General features: G+C 34.8%; 1 protein-coding gene across 10 annotated transcripts in view; it reads right to left on the reverse strand.

Moving 5' to 3' along the window:
* The window catches only part of OSTN (osteocrin), a 230,697-nt gene that overhangs the window by 47,651 nt on the left and 156,550 nt on the right, over positions 1 to 26,496 (reverse strand). Inside the window, exon 1 of one of the 10 annotated variants that reach the window (XM_007083546.3) lies at positions 4,009 to 4,078. The exons of the other annotated variants lie outside the window; for them this stretch is intronic. The gene's annotated coding sequence lies outside the window, so the exon portion shown is untranslated. Of the gene's footprint in view, positions 1 to 4,008; positions 4,079 to 26,496 lie in introns of those variants that run through there. 10 annotated transcript variants of the gene reach the window in all.

A 26,496-nucleotide genomic window follows, 5' to 3' on the forward strand; every position in this document is an offset into this window, starting at 1 on the left:
CTTTTTTTTCTAATATAGTTATATAGTGTAATATATTTTCCTTCTAAGCACTGCTTTAGTTATATCCTATACATTTTTATATGTTCTGTTTTCATGTTTTATTTAATTTGGAATATTTTCTAATTTTCTTTCAAAGTTTTGACTACTGGTTAGTTAGAATATGTCATTTAATTTCCAAATATTTGGTGACTTTTCCCATATTGTTTTGGTTATTGATTGCTAGTTTGTTTTGTATTAAGGAAACATACTTTATATTATTTTAATGCCTATAAATTTGTCAAGATTTGTCTGATGGCCAATAATATAGTTGGTGAGGTTTCATGTGTACTTTACAAAGAATGTGGGGGTGCATAGGTGCCTCATTCGTTAAACATCTGACTCTTGATTTCGGCTCAGGTCATGATCTCATGGTTCATGAGATCAAGCCCCACATCAGGCTCTGCACTGACACTGTTCAGCTTGCTTGGGATTTGCTCTCTCTCTCTCTCTCAAAATAAAGAAACATTTTTTTTTAAGTTTAAAAACATATAAAGGATGTGTATTCTATTATTAGTGGGTGGAATATTCTATAAATCTCAGCTAAGTTGGCTGATAATGCTCAAATCTACATTTTTAATGATTTTTGTCTGCTTGTTCTCCCATTTATTGAAGGATTATTGATGTTTCCAAAATTTCTTTATTTCTGTTTTCAGTTCTATCAGCTTTTGCCTTATGTTAGGGCTTTTTATATCTCTTTATCATTAGGTAATTTATCTTTTTATTCCTAGTAAAAATCTTTGTTTTGAAGTTTACTTTGTCTGATATTAAAAAATTCACTATAGCTTTCTTCTGATTGTTGATGGCATGGTGTATCTTTTCCCCCACATTCTTTTATGTTCAGTCAATCTAAGCCATCTGACACTGACAATCTCTAAATTTCAATTGGTTTGTTTTGACCATTGCATTTAATGCAATAATTGATGTATTTAAAACTACAGTCTTAAAAATTGGTTTTTTTTTGGTCTCATCTGTTCTCTGTTCCCCATTTTCTCTCATTCTGCTTTATTTTAGATGATTATTTCTACCTACTTTTTATTTTTTGTGTTGTTGCTACAGGTTTACAATATTCAGCACTATGTTGTCACAGTCTTTCACCAAATATTTTTCTACTTCATACATAATCTAATAATCTTTCAACAGTTCCTTCTACTTTATCCATTTCTTCCTTTATAGTATTACTGTTACACATTTAAAAATTTTACCTGTTATAAACCCAGTTTATTTTCCATTTTTGCTTTACACAGTTATTATTTTTAATGATTTTAAAAATATTTAAAACCTCATATTTACTACATTTACCATAGCTGATGCTGCTCTGTCTGTGTGTGCATTTAGAGTTACAGTTCCATGTAGTAGTATTTTCCTTTTGCTTGAAGAATTTCCTTTAACATTTCTTATAGTGTTTTGTTCAAGAAAATGTTTAATTCATCTTTTTTTTTTAATTTTTAACACTTATTTATTTATTTATTTATTTTTTTTAATGTTTATTTATTTTTGAGACAGGGAGAGACAGCATGAAGGGGGGAGGGTCAGAGAGAGAGGGAGACACAGAATCCGAAACAGGCTCCAGGCTCCGAGCTGTCAGCACAGAGCCTGATGCGGGGCTGGGCTGCAACTCACAGACTGCGAGATCGTGACCTGAGCCGAAGTCAGATGCTTAACCGACTGAGCCACCCAGGCGCCCCAACATTTATTTATTTTTGAGAGACGGAGAGAGACAGAGCACAAGCAGGGCAGAGAGAGAGGGAGACACAGAATCTGAAGCAGGCTCCAGGCTCTGAGCTGTCAGCACAGAGCCTGATGTGGGGCATGAACCCACAAATCGTGAGATCATGACCTGAGCTGAAGTCAGACACCCAACAGAGTGAGCCACCCAGGTGCCCCTAATTCACCTTTATTTTTAAATGTTATTATTGTGTACAATGGAATTCTGAGGTGACAATTTTTCTTTCTGTATTTCAAAGCTCACGTTCTATCTTTTTTGGATTAGATAGGGTCTGATGCAAAGTCTGCTATTACCTGCTTGTCTATGATGTGTTTAATTATATTTTTATTTATATTTATCCTGAAGGTCCCTGAGTTTCTTGGTTGTTTTCTTTTGTTAATTTACGGGGAAATTGGCTATTATCTCTTCAAATATTTCTTTTGTACCCTTCTCGTTTTTTTTTCCTGTTATTCTAATTACATGGTTATTAGATCATTTGACACAATCCCCTATCTCCTAGAAGGTCTGATTTTAACTTTTTTTTAAATGTTCATTTATTTATTTTGAAAGCAAGAAAGCGCGCGCGCAAGAGCGCATGTACATATGCAAGTGGGGGAGGGGCAGAGAGAGGGAGAGAGACAATCCTAAGCAGGCTCTACACTGTCAGCACAGAGCCTAATGTGACGCTCAATCTCACCAACGATGAAATCATGACCTGAGACAAAATCAAGAGTTGGACATTTAACCTACTGAGCCACTAAAGTGCCCCTAAACTCTTTTCCTTCTCTGTATTTCAGTAAGAATATTTTCTATTGATCTAGCTTCAAATTCATTTACTATTTCCCATGCTGAGTTCAGTGTCTGCTATTGTTTGTGTGTGTTAAATTTTAGTATGTCATAGGCCTAGCAAATAAGGATTTCACTTATGTCTTGAGCTTCCAGGAAATATAAATTCTAATATAGCTTACAAATTGGCTTAAAAATATTATTTAAATATCAACTGTTTTCTTTTGTAACCACTTTCATGATGGCCTTCTTTAGGTACTCTACCTGAGGTCAAACCTTTTGTGTGCCCTTTCTCCCCTCAGGGGGGGCTGCAACCATTTGAAATTTCTACCTCTGATTGTCTACTGACCTGTTTCCTGATGCATTCTAAAAAGTTATGGTTTTGCATGATTTTGTAAAAGTGACATTGTCATCCAGCTTCCTATAAGCTAAATGGAAACACAAGTCTTCCTCCTTACGTTTTTATGTCGTATAAGAATATTTTGATAATCCATTTCTATTTATTTTTTGACAAGATTGTTTTTATTATCATCCCAACTTTGTAAGCAAGAAAACATTTATTTGAGAGACACAAATCATGTTCTCTTAGCTAGGTTCTTATCTTCTACTGCATTTTTCATTGATATAAATCATCCCTCGAGTGAAATTCAGAGGTGTGAGAACTGCATTTACAAGCCCCCTCCTATTTTCATTTGTATTCATCCTCAAGTGAACTCCAGAAAGCTACATTTCTGTTTCATCCAATCTTCCAGATCAGAGGACTAAATGCTGCCTCTGGACTCTAGGAAACTCCTCATGTCACTCTGGATTGCACAGATTTTTGATATATTCCATGTCTAGGGCACACTGCACGTATGTACTTGCTATGATGGAGCGTCTTACAACAGACTAGAGCTTTACAGATCCCCCTTTGAGGCAAAGCCCATTGGCTTCTGCCTTTATTTTATGGGGCTAGAGTCTTGTTGGCTGTATTTCAGAAACTGTTTTTACAGCCACACTGTTTGCTGAGCCTGATGGAATACCTTTGCCATTTGATACCTCTGCCCATTACACTCTTTCCCCATTAAGATCACCCGACCAGTTACATTAACTACAGGATTCTGTCTGCTAAATTCCAACAGTTCAAATCATTGACTTTACCAATTTAAGGACATGGAAATGCTGGGACGCCAGAAGCCACACTAGAAGGCTAACTGCATTATATATTCTTAATTCTCTTTCTCTGTCTCTCTCACGCACACGCACACATGGTGTCTGAACATGGAATGATTTAATGACCTGTCAACATATAGCACTTCAAAACTGACAAGTCTTTATATAATTTATGTCACTGCTATAGTAACTGCTCTCCTGTGGATGCAACAATACTCTTAGATAACGGGGCAATTATTATTAACACCATTATACAGATGAAAAAACTTTAAAGAATTATATAGATATATAAACTTAGGTATATAAGTTTAAAGAATTATATTTACCTGTTCCTTTAATATGCAAGGAATTTTGCTGGGTCTGTGGAAGTCTTGACCCTGTTCTCAAGGAGCCTATATTTGAATGGGGAAGACAAAATTGAAGTGCAAGTAATTCCAAGATGGTCTCCATGTTATGCTGTAAAGAATTCAACCCACCTATTTTAGCTTATTTGCACGATTTTTATAAGCGCCTCTTTCCCTAAAGAATCATCTGATACTTGGAAGTTTTCCAACAATATCATGTCAAATGTGTTCTCTCCCATGCTGAGTCAGGAATTACTTGTCTAAAGTCAAAATTATAGGAAATTGCAGGGGTGGGCACTGAATAATAAGAATAACCATTTATTGATTACCTTCTTTGAAGCAGGTATTGTATTATGCTTTTGCAGTCATTATAAAAATAAACATAATTGATTGAAAACTTACCATGTGACAGCATTGTTATTAAATTCTCACTTCTGTGCAGTGAAGGGAGACTGTGATTATCCTCATCTTACAGAAGAAATAAAAACTTAGCCAAAGTCAATAAACTGGCAAATAGTAAAGCCAACATTTTAGTCAAATTTTTCAGATGTTAAAGTTTATGTTTTTTAGCAACTACACTGTACTGTCTCTCCATGTCATCCTAAAAACAATCTTACACAGTAAGTACTATCCACAATTAAATCATGGGGAAACTAGGTTTGGACTATGTTCAAAGTCATACAGGTGTAAATGAGAGAGCTGGGATTTGTGTGCAGGAAAGACTATTCCAAAACCTTTTCTCTAAACCCTACTCAAGACTGTTTTCCACTGTACTACACCAGAGACACTGAGAGGTAAACTTGACAGCTCTGGGTATCCTTGCCTTTCCTGATATGCATCTGTTTAGGCAATCAGCTTCCATCACAGTGGAGAAGTAATATCTCCATGAATTATGCATCCCTTAAACTTGCCTCCATGAACTCACACTGGGAAGGATCCTCAGGCATATCAAAATAAATAAATTTTTTTTAATATGCCATGGGACATAACCTCTCAAATAAGTAGGAAATGCCACTAACAAGCTGATTCAATTCTCTAAGCATCTAGTAAAGCAAAGCTTTACCTTAAGTAAACATACCCAGTACAAACACAATGATAGAGATGTCTAAACATGCTAACAAAACTTTTAAATACAGATATGATATCCAAAGGATGGAGGTAATAGTCCTCTTCTATATTAGTAAGATTGCATCATTCTTCAAGAGAGATACAGACAGACTAGAGTGTCCCAAATGGGGGGCCAGCATAGGGTGGGGTCTGGATAGGAGTTAATCTAAGGACCATCAGAACTAAGGATATATTGGATTTGAAGAAAAGGAAATCTATAAGGAATCCTATCATTATCCTGGGTAATAAATTACAAAAAAAAAAAAAAAAGATAGACTTGAATTCAACAGGAACAAAAGGATTGTTTTCAGTAACATTTTTATTTAATACTTTTTGACGATAAAACTATTCCTCCCAAAGAACAGTTAGCTTCCATATCAAAAGCTACTTGGGAAAAAATGCAAATATCAGGTGTTTTGAAGAAGAAAGGATTATCACATCAAGAGCGGGGTGAGATTAGGAAACTTGTAAGGTCCTTCTAAGCTTTGTGATTCTATTAACAAAAATGAAAATATGTTCAAGTAGATAAAAGAAAGGCTTGTTTAGATTATCTTTTATACATTGATCAAAGTTCATACATACGAAAGTTTTAAAGTATAAAACCATACCCTAGTGTGATTGCCAGATATATTGAGCAAATCAAAGTAAATTTTCATCTGATTATACTCATATCTGTCACATAGTTTATATCCTGTTGCTTAAACAACTCTACTGGCTGAATAAAACATATGTGTAATATGTGATATGATCATTACACTTTCTTGTTTCAGAATTAGTTCTTGTTACACTATTTTTGCTCATGAAACTATAAATATTTTCATTTCCAAGGGGGGTATACAGGTGTAGGTATGAATGTAAGTCCTGGTCAGATTTCACTCATTTCATCGATTATTAGCTCTGTATATTACAAATAGTGATTTACTCAACTACAGGCAGAGCATTCTAGAATTATAAACCTTTTAATTCATTGTTTTCTCAAGCAGAAACAACGCTTAAGCTTATTTTACTCTGAAGTCAAATCAAGGAAGGAAGGAATGGAGTCAAATCAAGGAAGGAAGGAATGACTTACCAGTGATTTGGTAGTTTTTGTTAAACTCTAAATTTCCTTTCAAGTTTCAGGTTACTCCTAACCTGAAATATTGAGGCATATTGAGGGATTTATAACTCAATGACTGGGAGTTAAAAATAAAAAAATATTTTATACACATATCTTGATATGTGTATATGTGATATGTGTATATTGATATCAATATATGGTATAAAATATGTAATAAATATATATTTAGCATTTATTGAGCACACACTATGAACCATGTAACTGCTTTAAGGTGTTTTACATATACCAGTTTATTTAATCATCACAATAAACCTATGAGGTAAATTCTTTTATTATATTCATTTTGAAAATAGGAGAACTGAGGTATACAGAAATTAGTCAACAGATTTATTTTTGTTCAGAGGCCTGATGCTTAGCCATTAGTATTTATTGATAGAATGTACATAGTACATCAATGTGTTCATCATAAAAATTAGTTGGTCAGTAGTAAAGATGTTTTCCTTTCTACTTTTTTTAGCAAGTCAATATTTTGTCTAAATGTTATTATATTTTTATATTTTCATATAATTAATATAATTTCTTTGATAATTTTTTTTATTCAGAGCTTGCTCTTTCTTGCTCTTCTTTCTTTCTCTCAATTGCTTCTCAGCCTTTTGGCTAAGATCAAGTGTTTTCTTTCTTTCTTTCTTTCTTTCTTTCTTTCTTTCTTTCTTTCTCTTAAACACACAAGCACAGTACACTAGCATTTTCAGTGTTTTTATGACTTTGTGTGGTAGAGGTGAGTAGATATTTAGCAGAGGAAAGCGAGTTTCCTTTTTTTCATGCATAATCTTCATGCCCCACAGCCTTCTGCAAAACTGGACTTTTGGCTGGCAGGCCTGATTTAATTTAGAAGTATCCCACAGTTTTTCCCTTTGCAGATTAGAAGTAAGATACTTAAGAGAACAACGACCCCCTGGAACCATTGGTTCCTCCATGAACTGGTGTAATTGGGATCTGGAAGTGATAACTGGATCTCTGCCATCCTAGCTGGTTTGAACAACTGTCACATTTTTGCATTTATGGTTCTTGATCTGTGAAATGAGGAGCTTGTTAAAATGATCCTTAAGTCCTTTTTCCAGTCTTCCAGTCTCTGATTTACTGAGTCAGGCAACTGCTTATTTGAGAATGTGTCTACAGTAACTACATTGTTGTCGGTTTCATTTCCATAAATATTTCCCGAGCATCTTTTGTATATCAGGTCTTGACAAAGTCACAGGGCAGGAAAAAGAGTTTGTAAAAAATAACCTGTGTCCTAAAGTAACTTAAGGTCTTGCAAAGAAGAGGTTAATTTTAGAAATAATGGCATTTCAATGTGATTGCTACTATACAAATGGTATAAAAAAAGTTTTATGGAAGCATAGTTTAAATACGATTTGAGAGATTTACCTTCTGTCATATTATTTTAGTTGCCAGGGTGCCTGAAGAGTGGCTGACAGATCTCACCCTAACATTAAGTATGTGAACACATGTTTTTTGAATAAAGAGGTATCTTAACCATCCACAGGCCAAGATTAGAAGAGGACTTTAAGGTCCACAATTGAAACCATAAATGGACAAAAGTAATTTTTTTTACATCCAAGATTCATATCTTTCAGCCTCCAAGGATGCTGGTATCAACCTACAAATCAAAGTCCAGGCTTCAAATTATCTTACGTAGGATGATCACCATGAAGTATTTTCTCGAACAGGAATCACACACGCTTAGCTTTGTTCCTCTATATTTCTTAGAATATAAAAGAATGCTGTTCCTTCCACTTCACCTTGATTCTCTGTGTCAGCATTTATACTGATCTGCTCATTACCTGAAATAAACTCTAACTCCCTTGTCTGCCAATTTCCTAGAAATCACTGACCTGCCAAACTGAAGCAATGCTTGAAACCTCTCATTAGAATGTATCCTTCAGCCATGAATCTGATTATGAATGTGGGTATGGTAATAGGAAGTTGAATGTGAAGGTGGGGTTTAACTTTGGGTAGAGTTGACGAATGAAAAGTCTGCGAATGTGAGCACAGCTACCTCCCCCGGTCTGCCCCACAACACTCTCCTTTCAGCCGGTCGTCGCTGAGCAGCAGTGGGGTGCTGCCATTTGTGTTAATTTTTCACTCATGCGTGAAGTCTAGCATGAAATAACAACAAAACATGCATTAAATTATTGGAAAAAGATTTCCTTATTGTATAAAAGAGACAGAATGAACTAAAAAATCACTGAAAATGAGAAACATTAAAGTTCAAATAGCACTGTATTAGAATACTTAATTGCTTCATTAAAAATCGTAAGGATAGAGCAGCTACTTCTTCATGTATTAAGTTTTAAAACACTTTTCAAAGATTCTGAGTTCATTAAGCGACAAAACTCCCAATAAAGTGTTTCCCTTAATTGTTTTGTTCACGGCTTCTTTGGCAAAAATGTTATTAAATAATTATGAGTTCTTGAACTTAGTCTCATTGAGGAAAAAAAAGTTTATTATTTATGATGATCTGATCTAAGCACCTTCATGAGCCTCCATCCCTATGAGCAAGGGTGATATTTTAGTGAAGGTAAAGGAAATCGGAATAAAGACTAGCCCATTTACTTCCATATTACCAAGATGCGGGATCTAATACTAACAATAACCACCAACATTTATTTATTCAGTGCTTCCTCAGCGCCAGCCCTCTTGTTTAATCTGCACAGTAATGCTAAGACACAGGTACTATTATTCGCCATAAGTTTAAAAAGAACTAACTTTGATAGGAAGGGCTTACATGACTTATCAGAGGTCTCCCAGACAGGAAGTGGTAGATGGGGGATTTACACCTGATGTGTTCAGAGTCCACATTTCTAAATACATTCTACATGCTTCCGGAATATAAGCAATTTCCATTCACTCTCTTCTTTTTCTTTTTTTTTAAATTTTTATTTAAATTCAAGTTAGTTAACATATAGTGTAATATTGGTTTCAGGAGTAGAATTGAATGCTTCATCACATATATATAATACCCAGCTATTCACCATTTTAATTAGAACTAGTTATCTAGAATTATACACCTATCTTTTCATTCTTGCTTTTCTTTGTTCCCCAGAAACCTGCTAAGGTAAACAGAGTATTTGGGAAAAGTAAGAAAAAGTATATGAAAGAGGTTATGCTAACCACATGTATATTTTAAACAACCTCTTTTTAGAAGCAGGGCTAGGTGACTTTTTTTTTTTAACGTTTATTAATTTTGAGAGACAGAGAGACAGACAGACCATGAGCAGGGGAGGGGCAGAGAGAGAGGGAGACACAGAATCTGAAGCAGACTCCTTTGAGCTGTTAGCCCAGAGCCCAACGTGGGGCTAGAACCCATGAACTGTAAGATCATGACCTAGGCCAAAGTCGGACACTTAACTGACTGAGCCACCCAGGTGCCCCAAGGGCTAGGTGATTAAGGAAGGAAAAATCAGATGTAGGGCTATAGATTCTAGGCCAGCATTGTTACCTTAGTCCAAAGAATTTCAGATCCTAGGGAGAAAGCTCCCTATAGAACTGAGGATTTAGAATGCAAGGCTATTGACTAAACTACTCTGAAGTAAGCTTCTGTTGGAAATGTTTTTCTAGATCTAATGTCTTAAAATTAAAGCTCTATCCACTTATAAACACAAGCAAAGATTGATTCATTTAACTCAGTATTTTTAAAAATTGATTTAAAAATATAGATTCTGGGTGCATAGTATAAAATTTTGTACTTAAATTCAAGAGCATTACAAATGAGTTAAAGACAAAAAGCAGTACAATTCTATTATCACCTCACTGATTTAGACCATCTTTAAAAATTAGCTTTCACTTTCTTGAAAGCCTCATTTTCTCTTTCTTATGAACACACTATTACCAGGGCAGAGAGAAAACTTGATTTTCCAAATGTTTCTCTTCAGGTAGGTTTGACTCTGCTACTAGAAGAGGTTTGTATCTAGGGATCCTGTGGACAGACCAGACAGCCTGCAGCTACTATATGGAAGCTAAAATTAAAACGATGTGGCTTCATTTCTGGTATGTACTGTTCATACCTTCTTGTATAAAGGGATGGCTACTCTTTCCTTTTGTTTCAGGCTCTATCAGATACTCCTGACCTACAAGATACTCCTGTGTTTGGCTTACTGGAGTCATCCTTACTCCATTTTAGGAACATTTCTAGATCACTTCCTTTTTGCCACTCCATGACATTTTATGTTTCGTTTTTCTGGTTTCTCAGACCAATTGGTTTTATTACTGACTCCCAATGGTCACCTCATTACTTAGTTTGACTATTTGATTTTGTAATTGCTGTTGGATTTTAATCTTTAATGCATAGCTTCTGGGGTATGTTCTCTATTTTCAGGTTATTAAAGTAAGAGGTCCCTACTTCTGAGTTCTATTTCAGTGCTATGGAACATGTCCTGACTGGAATTGCCTTTCATTCAAACTCCATCTGACGAGGGATAGAAAATATTATTTCCCTTTACTCAGAATCAGGTATGTGGAGAAAGTAGGGGGGTGGTGATTAGAAAGAGAAATATCCATAGAATTGGTGTGAAAAAAATGTAATTTATTCACTAAACATTACATTAGAATTATATAATTTAGTTATTTAGAATTATGGATTTTCATTTAATTCCATAATTAACTTATTTTCAAAGACACTAGTCTCATTTCCTATTGCATAGATCTTATTAAAAGGGGAACTAAGTATGGTTGTTTTGCATCCTCAATTTGGCTGAATTTCAGGAACAAATGCACAACATGAGCTAAATTTGTATCTTTACAGTTTTCAGTGCTGTCTGGGACATACTTTTTAGATAAATTATAAACCAGTATTTTATCTTACTGTTTAAATTCTGATAATTAATGTGTATTGGTCACACGATAATACCTTAAGTTTGCTTAGAATTTAGATTCCATTTTTGGGGATACATGTCTTTTGGATACACATTACCTAGAATAGAGCTTCTCAGTATTTTCCGAATAGACTAGACCCTCAAGGTGATATTTCTAAAGAGTACATGATAACTTAATATTAAATATCCTTTACTTAGTTTCCAAAGACCACAAAATGCTCTTTATTCTGTAAGTCCTTTCCTATTCTCTCCAGTTGGCTTAGTTTTTCTTTCTGTGCCATTTCATAATGCAAGTACCTTTCCTTTAACTTAAAACTTGACTGCATCTCTAACCCTCACATTGGATTGTAAGGTCCTTGACAGTAGCAACAGCGTGTAATCACCTTTGTCTCCAGTCCAGCGTCTAGGTTGATTCCTAAATGTGTTGGATAGTGGTAAGTTTTCCCTTAACTGAGCTGCCATTTTGTTTTGTCTTTATCAGGATCATATGGCTTCTTTGGAGGTTCCATCTCATGAGCTCTTTTTGGTTATTTGCTAAAATATTCTTAGATTTTTCATTTTTTGTTAAAAATACCGGTTCCTTTTGGAGAGCTGATTGATGGTTTATATCTTAACAACCTTATTAAACTTGATGAAAATCCATACTAACTGAGTAGTCTTATTTCTAGCTTTCTTATTTCTAGTCTTCTTGTTCTAGCTTTCACTTTTTACATTTCAAATAACTCTGACCAGATTACTACACTAGGTATGTTCTTCATTCACACACACACCCCTTTGGGCAAATTTTCTGCAGAAAGGGATACTAATACCTATTCTGTAATGTTGTAGGGATGATTAAAGTTAATAATGTATGTAAAGCAAATGCTTAGTATATATATTCAATAAATGTTGACTATCATCATAGTTTCACATTCAGTTGAATTTTATAAAAGAGCAAAATGTTGGGGTGGTTACTATCATTATTACAATTGTTCAGTTGAGAACTTAAACAAACTGAAGTGGAAGGCTCCAAATCACATATCCAAGAGTAGAGATTGTGTTGAACCTTGAGCAGATTATTCTCTCATTCTCAGATAATTTTCACGTTGGAGAGTAGCAGCATGCTAACATGTAGAGAAATTAGTGGTAGATCTTTTTTACAAGTGTTTGCAAGTTAAAATAGGAATGGGCAGTGATGGAAATGAAGATACTCTGATGGTAGAAGTTCTGTCAATTGAGGAAGTTCTCAGGAGCCCCTTAAAACACAACAGAACAGGTCACTATATTGTGTACATGTGAAAGTCTTCTGTGTCAGCTAAGAGATGGACCATGCAGACTGATACAGCTCTGTGAGCAAAGCCATTGTAATATATATGTGTGTGTATATATATATATATGTGTGTGTGTGTGTATACACACACACACATATATATGTATATACGTATATATGTGTATATATATATAGTTTTTAAACGGTATACATATATATATGTGTGTATATATATATATATATATATATGATTTTTAACTAGTTCCCTGTGACTGAAGCATGATAAAATTTATATGTACCGGGATAGGTATTAGAGGACAGAAGATCCGGAAGGCAGATTGGTTCATTTAACAAATTACAATTTTTCTCAGTTATGCTCCAGAACTGGGCAAAACAATAGAGGCATAAAGAGGCGAGACATGCCATTCCTATGCTTGAGAACCTCATTCTGAGACAGGAGGTTGAAAAATAAGTCAGTGGCCACTGTATCCTGTACAGTGAGAATATACAGGAAGGAAATAACCTCATCGCCTCTGCCTGGGGGTTCAGAGGAAAGTTTCAAAAAGTAGGAGATATTTAAGATTTGAAGGATGTGTGAGAATACTAAATGATGAGGAAACACTACATGCAAAACCATTTGTGGATTAAAGTGCATGTTCTAGGAAAAGTATTAAATTGGGAGCAGAATATATAATGACTGGGGGGGTATAATCTTAATCTTAGAAATGGAAAATTAAAAATATTAATACTAATAACAAGATCATTGCTTCATATTTAAAATGTATTCAGGGGTGCCTGGGTGGCTCAGTTGGTTAAGCATCCGGCTTTGGCTCAGGTCATGATCTCACGGTTTGTGAGTTTGAGCCCCGTGTAGGGCTCTGTGCTGACAGCTCAGAGCCTGGAGCCTGGTTCGGATTCTGCATCTCCCTCTCTCTGCCCCTCCCCCACTCATGCTCTGTCTCTCTCTCAAAAATAAATAAACATTAAAAAAATAAAAAAGAAAATGTATTTAATACAGAAAGTCCAGATTTAACACACATTCGGTGCATGCCTATTAACAGAGCATTTTATCACAGACATGGATTTTTAAACCAACGTATGAACTAGTTAATAATCACAACTTGCTTATTTTCATTGAGCTCTTAAATATACTTGACTCCAAAGTACAGAGATTAGAGAAGTATGAGCTATATATAGTCAGAAAGACTAAAAACCTCAGCAACTAGAACAGACATTTGCTTACTGGCATAGGTACACTGAAGGATGTTCTCTCCTCACATTACCAACATGTCAGGATTTTTAACAGATGTTATTAGGATGCCACAGCAATGCAGAGATGTATGTAAGCTGAGAGCATAATCACTATGAGGACTGAAGGCTGATGATTTGACTGTGTTGAAATTACTCGGGTGTCCCTCTAATTTGTCACATGACTTCATGTTTAACTCTGTTATATGGTTTTTAAATCTGGGTTCTTGATGATTTCTTTTTCTTTTTCTTTTCATGAAGTGGATGATGATTTGTAAACTGACTCTTCATGTTCCTAAACCACTGAGCATTTTAAAAATTAGTTTCCATGAAATAGAAGTGGTTTCAAAGGAAGTCTTGGCTCAACTAGCTTCTGTTTGGGGATTTTGACTGCCAGGATATCCATTCAAAGAAAGATGGTGATTTCTAAATTATTCTATTTTTACTTTGATATCCTCCCTGTAACTCTACAGTTTTCTCCACACTACTCCCCAGGATTTCCCTCGTGTTTGTCTTCAGGATATGTTACCATTAGCAACAGCAATTACTGGCCCTCCTTGTTCCATCAACTACCAAATCTTGGTGTAAAAGTGGAAAAACCTTGTAAACATAATTGTTTACGGAAATATTGTCACATACATTAATAATGGTGATCTTTTCTATTTTTTTTAACATGTTGACATATGAAAAGCAAGTGAGAATCAGCAAACTAATCTTGATTATTTCATGTAAACTGAGCCAAAACAATTAACTATAACAGTATGGAGACAACGTTGGATTTTCACTTGATCTGTTAGCTCACTTCGTTTTCATGCAAACTTGAAGCACAAATGTTAATTGAATGCCTATTTGTACTAAGTATTGTGTTAAGTGTGAAAATGTTTAGAAACTCAGAAAAAAAATTCTGTTTTTGAGAAATTCACCAACTAGAGGGAGAGAGAAACACATAAGATTAGTTTTTATAAGGATATCTGCAGAATTCATGTGATGTAATGTTAAATCTCTATTTTTTTGGGTGAAAAAACAAACTTCATTTTTATGCCTTAGAGACTTACAGATTTCAGGATAAACTGTAACTATAGGATTTAGATATGTTTGGGACATGTCTGGAAGTTCAACAGTAGGGATTTATCTGGAATGCCTTGGCATGAAAGACCAAAGAGCTTTATGGGAAAGAACTCTGTAGCAGTGTGAGTTAAGATGCATAAAAATAATGTATTCTCATAAAAAATGTTCATATATCACTGGAATGAGGGAGTTTTCTTTAGTCCTTCTCTTGTGGGTATGTCCTTGAGTCCTAATGAGAGGAGAAAAAATGTGAGTCTCTAACTTTCTGCTAAAGATATGTGGTATGTGCAAGTCATGGTGGGGGTGCACATGTTAGTCTAAGTGGGCAATACCGTCCAGCAATGGACCAGAAGAAAAGTGGGGGAAGATGAAATGCTTTCACATATATTGGCAACTCTGACAACAACAGAGGCATCATGCTGTCTTCTGCATAGGCACCAGCAATTTTGGCCTGGGCACTGGAGCACTGGCTACTTTGGTAGTGTCTCTGTGGCTTAATGGTGATTTCAGCATATTCAGCAGCCATTTTCTTTCCAGTGGTCTAGAGAAGTAGAGGAGAAAAATGGCAGATAACACAGAGAGGAATAATTTGTGAACAAATGTATGCTACCTTTTTGGAACACAGAGAGATAAGCTGGTAGAGTTTGAAGGCACCTGGAAGTACTCCCAACACTGGATAAAAATAGCATCATTTTGTATTGTTATTTTAACACCAACTAGACCCCACTTTTAATTTCTTCAGGCTATTTTTCTCTAGAGAAAAGTGATCTATAATTAAAACAATATTCCCACGACACTGTGATTGTGACCTGAGCCAAAGTCAAGAATCGTATGCACTCAATGATGGAGCTGCCCAAGCGCCTGTGAGGTTAATATAATGTTATGACAAATGTTAATTGAATCAGTTTTAAAAAGATGCATCTGAGACACATACACTCTGTAAACTCATATTCCAATAGGCACCAGTTACCTACTTCCTACTTCTCAGCTTCACATCCGCCTTTTTTTTGCCCTGCTGGATCTTGGGGATCTTGCCAGGTGGAGAATGTAATCCCTCATCAACAAAGGGCACAGGAGTGAAATACAAGGTGATGGAGTCAGGAGGACTCTTCTCTGTTGGGTCCCCACCACTTCTCCATTATTATTACTCAGTGAGGGAGCTTCAGTGGCATCCTCAGATCATACTTCCCTAGGATAAACCACTTGCAAGGAGCTCAGTCCTGCCACATCCTCTGTCTGCAATATGGTTCTTTCATAACTCCCTTCCAATAGTTGAAAATCGCTCCTATCCATTTTTCCCTGTGTAAATGACTGATGTGATATTTGTCTCCTGATTAGACCCTGGACCTTGACTGATATATACCATTTTCTATTTTACTACTGAAAGTAATGTAAATATACAAATAGCAAATTTAGCAAAGTTCTAAAAAGATCATTGCTACTTTTCTCTTTCATGGCATAATGACAATCTGTTGTTTTCCTTTTTATTTTGGTGTCCAGGAAACTCAGAGTCCACAATATACATGATTGGAAAATAATGGAATCCTCATACTAGAGTTAGCAATTTTTTTTTTATGAAGAGCCAGACAGTAAAGTTTTTCAGCTTTGTAGGTCATATGGTGTCTGTTGCAAATACTCAGCTCTGCTGTTGTCATGCTAAAGCAGCCAAATAATACAAAAATTAAGGGGAGTGATTGTGTTCTAGTAAAACTTCTTTATGAAAACAGGCATCAGGCTGGATTTGACCTTCAGACTGTCCTTTGCCAACTCCTGCTTTAGAAAATAATCTCATCACACTGATCCATAGTAAAAATATCACATACTAAAAATATAACCTGTGAAATCTATTATTATTATTTTAAAGCCATAGTGTTATAGAAAAAAATGTAAAGAGTTGAACGGAGCTTCAAGTTAATCTAAAATGACTTTTCACTTAGAAAGGGTACAGACTTGGTAAACAGAACGTTTAGCTATAGAATCAGATGTTCATTATGAACACTGTCATTTTCTACCTGTGAACCCATGGGTAGTTTAATTTGTCTCTTTAAACTTTACTTTTCTCTAGCAGAGCATGGAGATATTAATACTTTACCTTAAAAGTATGTGATAATGGTTAGTATAACACAAACATTTAATGAATATTTAGTCTTGGAGTCTGTTTTTTTAGGCAGAGGAAGCAAAAACAACAACAAAAAGGAAACTTAGATATGAAGCCTGCTTTTGAAGTACATAATAGTAATTTGGGGGATAAAACTGGTACATGAGGATAGTTGATATAAAGGCCCAACTAAGTCATGTAGTGTATTATGAAGTCTACTATTTTAGCACTTGTTAAATATTACATCCTTTAAATAATTGCTCAGTGTTAGAGGAGATGCTGACCACTGCATCAGAGGAGGGATCTGGGCAAAGAAGAGAGGACAGCTGATGTTATATCAAGTCCAACTACCCTAAATAGACTATTTAAAAAAAAGAAGAGACTGAGATACTTTTATTTGTCAAGGTCAAGTGCTGTCCATTATCAGTTGTCATAGGGGCTTGATAAAAAGTTGACTTCATTTAGAGAGAATAAAGTTATGTTTTCTCATACTCCAATTTCTGATTATATATACATTATATATGTATATATATGTATACATATACATATACATATACAAATATATATTATATACATATATTTGTATCTATATATGCAATATATAAACATATTTGTGTATATATACATATATAAGCATATATATGTATATGCGTATATACATATATAATATACTTTATTATAGGTAATGATGTAAATATGTAATGTATGACACAGATATGGAGAAGAATATAGAGAAAACATCTGCAGAGTTCAATTGCCACAAAGAGAACACTTCTGTAATCATCACTCAGTTCAAGAAATGAAATAATGCCCCACTCATTCTCCTCCTACTCATATTTCTTCCCTGTGAATGAGCTTAATAATATCAATTTCTATTACTATCCTTTAGTTTTGCTTCTATTACCGTTTAGTTTTTGAATTTCATATAAATGGAAAATTACGGTATATATTATCCTTGACTCAGTCCTTTTGATCAATAAGGATTAATGATATTCAAATATGTCATTAGCTTTAGCTTAATGTAGCTTTTCATTTTCATTGCCACATAATATTCAGTATATAAATATGCTGTCAGTTAAATATCCATTCTTCTGCTCTTGGTTTTTTCTAAGTCCTTGGCTATTATGAAACACTGCTATGAACATTTTTATATGTGTCTTTTGGTGCATATATGTATGCCTTTTAAAAATATATGTAATACTAAGAGAAATTCCTCTGTCATAAGATATGTTTCTTTTGCCAGTTGATGGGTTTTTTATTCCCAATAATGATTTTTTTTGTACCAAAGTTTACTTTGTGTGATACTGATAGAACTTAAAACATTTCTTTTGTTTGTATTCTATATCTTTTCCCCAAATTTTTAACTTCAACCTTGTTGCACTCTCATATTTTAGAAATGTTTTCTTGTAGGCTGTGTATTATTTTTTTGTCTTTTATCTTTCCTTTAGTTAGAGCTCTTAGTCTAGTTATAAGAACTATAGCTATTGGTATAGTTGTATTAAAATCTGTCCTCTTTCTATTTGCTTTCTATTTATCCCTCTTCCTTCTTTTGTTATTCCTACCTTCTGCTTCTTTTAGGTATATATAATGTATTTATTTGGTTCCACTTTTTCTTTTGTTGGTGAAATGTATTTTCTTTTTTTTTTATTGTTCTTTTTTTGTGAATGCTTTAGGAATACAATATCTTTGACTTAGTCTAATATTAATTAGTGCTTTTACCTTAAGAAAATCTAAGTTATTTAAAACATTTAAAATTTTTACTACTGCATTTCAGCTATATGAAATTGTATATTTTAATTCTCTTTCTTTTGATATACATCTACATACACATATATCCTAAGACATTGTGATTTGATATAGTAATCATTATAGACATAGTCAATGTTTATTTAGATTTACCTTGATATTGACCATTTTTATTGCTCTTCATTCCTTTCTGCACCTCTAATCTTGCATTTGAGATTCTTTCTTTCTGCTTGAGAAATGCTCCTTGCAATTCCTCTTTTTTGGGAAAAATTCTCTTTATTTTTTATTTGTATGAAGGTAATTTTATTTCAAATGAATTCTTGAAGATGTTTCTCATTTTTTTTTCTGGGTCTAGCATTCTAGCTTTGTATGTAGTATGTTTTAACATTATAAAGATAATATTGCACAGTTTATTTTTTTATTATTTGTATTAAAGATTCAGCTCTCAGTCTAATTATTGCTTCTTTAAAAATGTTTTGTGTGTTCTTAGTTTCTTTTACATACTATTATTGTTTCAAATTTTCAGGGCTATGAGTAAAATGTAGTTTGGTCATAATTGGCTTGGATCTCATAAACCTTCTTAAATTTCATATGTTTTATCAAGGGATAAATTATATCCATTATCTATTCACATATTGCTGCTGCTTCTTTCTCTTCTGAGGCTCCAATTATAAACATATTAGTGTATCTCACTGAATTTTTATGTGTCTTACCCATTTTTTTTTTTGCTTTCTTCATTCATTTACTTCCATGATTCATTAAGATGTTTTATTCTGACCCATCTTCAATGTCACTGATTCTCTCTTCAACTACATCTCAGCTGTTAAATCCTATCATTAAATTAACAACTTCAGTTTTGGAATCTTTCAGTTGCAGAATTTCTACCCTCTAGATTTTTTGTCTTATTTATTTGAATATAGTGAACACAGTTACTTTGAAACTTGGTCTGGCAGCTCCAATATCTAGAGCCCCATTTAATAGGTTTCTATTATATTTTGTTTCTGCTGATTTTAATTCATATATTCTTGTCACCACGTGCTCCTGATTATTTTTGATTAGATATTTTGTAAATTTTTGATATGATTTGAAGTGGGACTGTAGTCTCTGAAAGTCCCAGTTTACATTTAATACACATTTTCTCCAGTATGTATCTCTTTTAAATTTAAACCAAAAATATATAGAGGTTTATCAGAGATCTCCCACCTTAGCTGGTACTCAAGTCTAATTTTTAGCCAGCCACTCCTATAAGGTTGTCAAAAATATGACTCAAATTATCTTCCTCTTAGAAGCATTTAACAGTACTAGTAGATTCCTGCAGGGGCAGTGTCTAAAATGCTAGGCTCACCTTCCAGAGCTTCATTTTCTGTTTTTTTTTTTTTTTCATAGCCACACTGAATAGGCAATTCTTCACTGACTTAGCTCTTCAAAGACTCTCCTATAAATGTATGTATGTATGTATGTATCTATCTCTTTATCTAGTCTCTATTACCTATTTATCCCAGCTTCACTAGCTATCTTTAGTAGAAGAGTTGGTCTAAAGTAACTGAGTTTACTTAATCAGAAATGGGCTCTTAATTGCCAAAATGTCTTTCTTTACTATTTTTCTTTGAAAGGTCAATTTAAAAAGGTCCTATCATGCTACCACACTATTTTGCTGAAAAATTATTTAAAAAAAAGATTCTTAATTTTTTAATTCTAAGAATTACTATGTAATTGTAATATAGCTAAACTGTTAACTCTGAAATAAAGTAAACTCAAATTAATTTTCATTGAAAATTGATATTTGATGTTTACTAAGATATGTTTCCCCTTTTGAGAAGATTTAAATGTCTTTGGATAATGAGGAACACCTATAATTTGAAGCCAACAGTGTATTTTTATTTTTATTTTATTTTACTCTTTTTAAATTTATTTTATTTATTCTGAGAGTAAGCGAGCAAGCATGAGCTGGAGAAGGGCAGAGAGAGAGTTAGAGAGAGAATCCCAAGCAGGCTTTACGCTGTCAGGGCCCAATGTGGAGCTCAATCTCACAAACCGTGAGATAACCTGAGCTAAAATCAAGAGTCAGATACTTAAGTGACTGAACCACCCAGGTGCCCCCAACAGTATGTTTTTAGACATAAATTTAGCAAAGGACTTGTTTAAACATAACCTATTATTTTATTTTATTTATTTATTTTTTTGAGAGAGAGAGGGTACAAGTGAGTGAGGGTGGAGAGAGAGACATAATCCCATGGGCGGGGGCGGGGGGAGAGACACAGAGAGAGAGAGAGAGAGAGAGAGAGAGAGAGAAGCTGGGCTCACCCAAAGCAGGGCTTGTTTAAATATTACTTTAAATAATTGTTTAAATATCACTAAATTCAAAATTACCAAGTATTACTAAATTACTAAACTATTACTATATTAAATATTACTAAAATATCTTCCTAAAACCTACCTGTGTTACAGTGTTAGACAGATAATAATCAAAGATGCCTTTGCCCTAACTCTGTGAAACGTCTAAATATGTTACCTTACACAGCAAAAGGAACCTTGTAAATATGATTAAGAGTATAGACCTTGATGAGATTGATCTGGATTATCTTGAGAGTGCAAATTAAGTACATGAGTCCTTGAAAGTAGAGCATCTTTCCCAGCTGTAGTTAGAGATACAATGTGAGAAGGCATGAACTTTGTTGCTGCCTTTGAAGGCAGAGCGGGCTATGAGCCATGGAATGAAGGTGGCCTCTAGAAATTAGAAAAGACAAGGAAGAGAATTTTCCCCTTTAGACTCTAGAAGGGAATGAAGTTTTGCCAAGCATCTTTACTTTTACCTTAGCGAGACCATGTCTGACTTCTGACCTATAGAACCAAAATATGATAATTTGTGTTGTTTCAAGCCACTAAGTTTGTGGTAGTTTATTATGCTAGCAATAGAAACTAACACAACCTCCAAATGAGTTCAACATTTCGATTTCCTTTCATGCAATTCTTTCTTCCTACTGCTCCAGTGTGGTCTTTTAAAAAATAATAAGATAGATACTAATACTCTGCAATCATATAAAGTATAATGGATACTGTTAGATTAACTTTATTTTATGGGAAATTGAGGCTAGAAAAGTTGAGTTGTCTAAGGTCACAGAGCTAGCAATTTTCAATGCTGAGATTCAAAAGCATGCAGTCTGGCTCCAAAAAGCCATTCTCCTAACTAGTCCATACCACCTTTCTTCATTTTAAATTCTTGGTCAAAATCCTTTAGTGACTTCACACCTCACAGAGAACTGAATTCTACCTGCTTAACCTTTGGTAAATTGTCTGTTATCTACCTATCTTCTGTTTCTCCCCTTGATGCCTTTGTTTCAACAATGGCCTAACCTAACTAATCCTACCTCGGGGCTTTTGCATTCATTATTCCAGATGTCTGGAAAACTCTTTCTTCAGATCTTTGCAAGCTGAATCCTTGTTTTTTAGGTTTCTGGTTCAAATGGACCTTGCTCAATGAGGCTTCTGTGGCACTTGGTCATACTTATTATCCAGTTTTATTTTCTTCTGGAATTTTTCTGTATTAACATTGCCCTTTAAATTTATTTTTTTGGCTTATTTATTTTCTCTCTGCTCACTAGAAAGAAACCTCCACCAAATGTGCGATTGTGTATCTCTTGCTTACTTCTGCATTCTACCAAACTAGAATAATGCAGGCAGCGGGCACATAAATATTTTTTTTGAATGAATAAGTGTTCCCATACACACTCATAAGCATTTCAATGCACTTTCTACAGTACTCGAGGAGAGATGGTGCTCTGGAAATTACACAGATTTTTCACCTGCATTCATATCAATCAATAATTGCAGAAATTTCAAATTATCAGAAAGCTTTTTAAACATATTTAACAGGATTTTGAATATCTACTATTCCTATTTAAGGTGAGTATATTGGAAGGCAGATATATTTTCTTGCTTAAGGAAGGCAATGAATAAATGACTAAATTATCCTACAAAAAAAACAGGGATAAAGTTACCTGAAGGGAAGGGAGATAGAGGGAGATGATGATTTAACAACTGCTGCTAGGCCTCAGGGGAGAAACCTCTCAAAGTTCCATTGAGGTGTGTACAATTTCATTCTTTTCCTTTGCTTCCTTCTCTCCCCAACCCAAATATCCAACAGAAACCTCTTATTTCAAAGTATTTTAAGAGTTATGTTTTGGTTTTGGTGTGTCTGGTTTTAGGTTTTTTTTTTTTCCTTTTTTAAAAATACTTTTTTTTTTTAATGTTTATTGATCTGAGAGAGAGAGAGAGAGAGAGAGAGCATGAGCATGAGCAGGGGAGGGGCAGAGAGAGAGGGTTACACAGAACCCCAAGCAGGCTCCAGGCTCTGAGCTGTCAGCACAGAGCCGGACATGGGGCTGGAACTCAGGAACCGCCAGATCACGACCTGAGTCAAAGTCGGATGCTTAACCTACTGAGCAACCCAGGCGCCCCTTTTTTCCCTTTTTAACTGTTATTGTTCTAACATTTGAGACTGATTGCATAAAAGTCAAATGCTGTCTAAGAGTAAAGCTGTTCATATAAGCTCCATTAAACATTTATTTCTGCACAATTTATCATGTATTAATAACATGTATTAATGTATCATGAATTAATAACAACGACAAAAAAAAACCCACCCAAGATTCTTTAGAGAGTCTATTTCAGTAGCTAAAGAATGTTAAGAGAACATAAATGTAAATCTTCTTAACACAGTTTATTCTCATGTGCTTGGGTTAACCTAATGTCCCAGTTATTGTATCAATCATACACATAATATACAGAAAACTCACTTCTTTTTCAAGGAAAAAATCTAAAGACTTAGAAATTCAAAAGCCATATTACTGAACCTGTGGGAGATGAAGACACCTCAGGAACTAACTATAAAGGTCTAATTATAGCTGTCATTTAGAGGTCTGAAGTAGTGGATGTAAGCATTGGTATAGGGCATCTGCAGTAATTAAACAAACCTATATTATGTAAAAAGAAACTTACAAATAAAAATTTATCTTACGTATACAGTTTAATGTTATATACACATAAAGAGACTTTGCCATTATTTTAACTTTTAATTACCATTATCTGACCTACTATCTGTCTGCCTGGGCCAATCATTTTTCGTGTGTGTGTGTGTGTGTGTATTTATTTATTTTGAGAGAGAGAGAGAGAGAGAGAACGAGCATACACATATGATTGAGGGTTGGGCAGAGAGGGAGAGAGAGAATCCCAAGCAGGTTTTGTACTGTTAGCACAGAGCCCCATGCAGGGCTTGATTTCATGAACTGTGAGATGATGAGCTGAGCTGAATCAAGAGTCAGAACTTAACCGACTGAGCCACCCAGATGCTCCCATTTTTCCTTATTTTTCTTTATTGTATTTAATTTTTTTTAATAGTTATTTATTTTTGATAGAGAGAGACGGATCACAAGCAGGGGAGGAGCAGAGAGAGAAGGAGACACAGAATCCGAAGCAGGCTCCAGGCTCTGAGCTGTCAGCACAGAGCCCGACGCGGGGCTCGAACTCACAAACCACGAGACAATGACCGGAGCCGAAGTTGGATGCCTAACTGACTAAGCCACCCAGGCACCCCATTTTTCTTTATTTTGGTGAAATAAGAACTGAGTCACAGCCAGGTTAATAGTCCATGTTCTACATGACTTACAGGGTTGTGAAAATTAAATAAGATCATAGATATGAAAGTGCTTGACTTTAAAGGACTGTGTGATTGTGAGTTTTTTGTGACATACCAGTCAATACATAGGCAATGACATATAACAGAATACTAGGTAAAAGAGTTCATTGTATACACTGAATGTAAAATAATAGTTAGCATTTATTGAATGCCTATTATGTGTCCAGTACTGTACTAAATGCTTTATAGATGAGTTCATTTGATTTTATCAAAACCTTAACTAGTAGGTAATATCCAAACAGATGAAGTCTGCCTGAGGATGCATTGCTATTATAAATCATCACTATAAATTGGTTTAGTTTTCATGAAGAAAAAGAAGAAAAATTAAAAAGAAAATTCCATCTAATTCTATCAAATTTGAATGGCAATTGTTATTAAATTATACTTCTCAAAGTTTCAGAAATTTTGAAGTATTCCTCTGGATCAACCTGAACAATCATTTTGATGAGCAACATATATTCAATCAACAAATATTTTTTAACTCTTACTAAGTGCCAGATACTGGGCCATGTTGGTTTTAGGATAAGCACAAGTTCTGTTCTCATGAGACTATTTAGCAGGTGATGAGTACACGTTAAAATAATGATAGAAAATTGTAAAGCATTTTTATATTTGGAAAGTTTTATGACTGGGGAGATGAAAGGTGTTAAGGGAGAAGTAGAAGGATCAAACTTCTTGAGAAATGCCTCTCTAGAAAATAAGAGTAAGCTAGATCAGCCATAAAGGCAGAGGTGGGTGATGTGCATTCTCAGCAGCAGAAGCAACATATGGAAAATCGGATAGGTACATTTGAGAAGCTTGGTATAGTCAGGCATTGCCAGAGGGGTGATGAGTGACTTCTAGATGTTAAAGAAGAGACATGCAGAGGAAAGATCACAATTGCCTTATTGGGCTAATAAGAAATTGATGTTTTATTATAAAGACAATAAGTCTATTGAAAGTTTTTAAGCAGAGGAGAGAGAAGGGCCCATAAGTTTTTTATAAAAATTGCACAGCTAGCTGAAAAAATAAATGAGAAGAGAAATATAGTGGATAGAGTGAAACCCTTATAAAGCTGTTATACAGGAGAGACATGTTAGTGGTGGATGACAGTAGTGGCACTGGGAAACAAAGTCATGAATTGACCTGAGAGCTATTTAAGAAATAGAATGATAGGATCAGGTGATGTATTGGTGCAGCCGAGACTGTGCCATTTGAATTCACTTTTTAGGGAGTGCCACTGCTAAAAACACCCCTGCTCCAGACAATTAAGCTCTCTTGTCCAAGGCTGCACCCCTTCCTAGGGTGGCCCTCATCCAATGACTAATAAGTCTGGGGATATAAATGTTCATTCAAACATAACCATAGTATATCAGTTGAGGCTTCCATTGAGACTACATTGCAACTTTTCCCTCTATCCAATCCTGTTTCCATCTCTTCCCTTCCACAGCTGTTGATCCCAAGAGAACTTCCTACTAGACTTGTGAAACACGGATTTCTGCCTCAGAGTTTGCTTCCCAGGGAACCCAATCTGTGGTGATTGGCTAAGGAGTTGGGGTATGTAATGAAGAATAATAATTTCATAGACTACTAGATTTCTGTATTGAAAACTGGGTAATAGATAGGTTATTTAATGAAATAGGGAATCCCAGAAAAAAAAGCATATTTTAAGCAGTAAGAAGTTGTATTTGCCAAGTGAAGCTATTCAGGTATCTCTTGTCTCTTCAGATCTGCATCCCAGGAGAAAAACCATGGAGGTTGAGAATAAGAGGGATAGGTAAGGGAATTAAAGAATTGACTAGAGTGTTTAAAATCATGACCAAGAAGGTAGAAAAATAAACTGATGAGAATATGAAAACACATTATAATCTCTAAACTCTTTTGTGAAGAACCATAATTTGGCACATGTTTTAACATGGATTCTTGTAAAAATGAAAGGAGCTAAGAAACAATATCATGGCATGCTTTTTAAATTTTTTTAATGTTTATTTATTTTTGAGAGAGACAGAGACAGAATGCGAGTAGGTTAGGGGCAGAGAGGGAGACACAGAAGGAGAAGCAGGCTCCAGGCTCTGAGATGTCAGCACAGAGCCTGACACGGGGCTTGAACTCACAAGCTGTGAGATCATGACCTGAGCCGAAGTTGGATGCTTAACCAACTGAGCCACCCAGGCTCCCCTCATGGCATGCTTTTTAACATGAGACCTAAAGATCAATTTGTTGGTGAGAATATTTTCTTTCTTACATTCTCTGACTGTCTTGAGAGCAGTTAAAAATATTTCTTCAGGGGTTGCCTGGGTGGCTCAGTCAGTTGGACATTGGACTTTGTCTTAGGTCATGATCTGGCGG

The sequence above is a fragment of the Panthera tigris genome, chromosome C2, assembly GCF_018350195.1.
Source record: "Panthera tigris isolate Pti1 chromosome C2, P.tigris_Pti1_mat1.1, whole genome shotgun sequence".
In the NCBI taxonomy this organism is placed as follows: domain Eukaryota; kingdom Metazoa; phylum Chordata; class Mammalia; order Carnivora; family Felidae; genus Panthera; species Panthera tigris.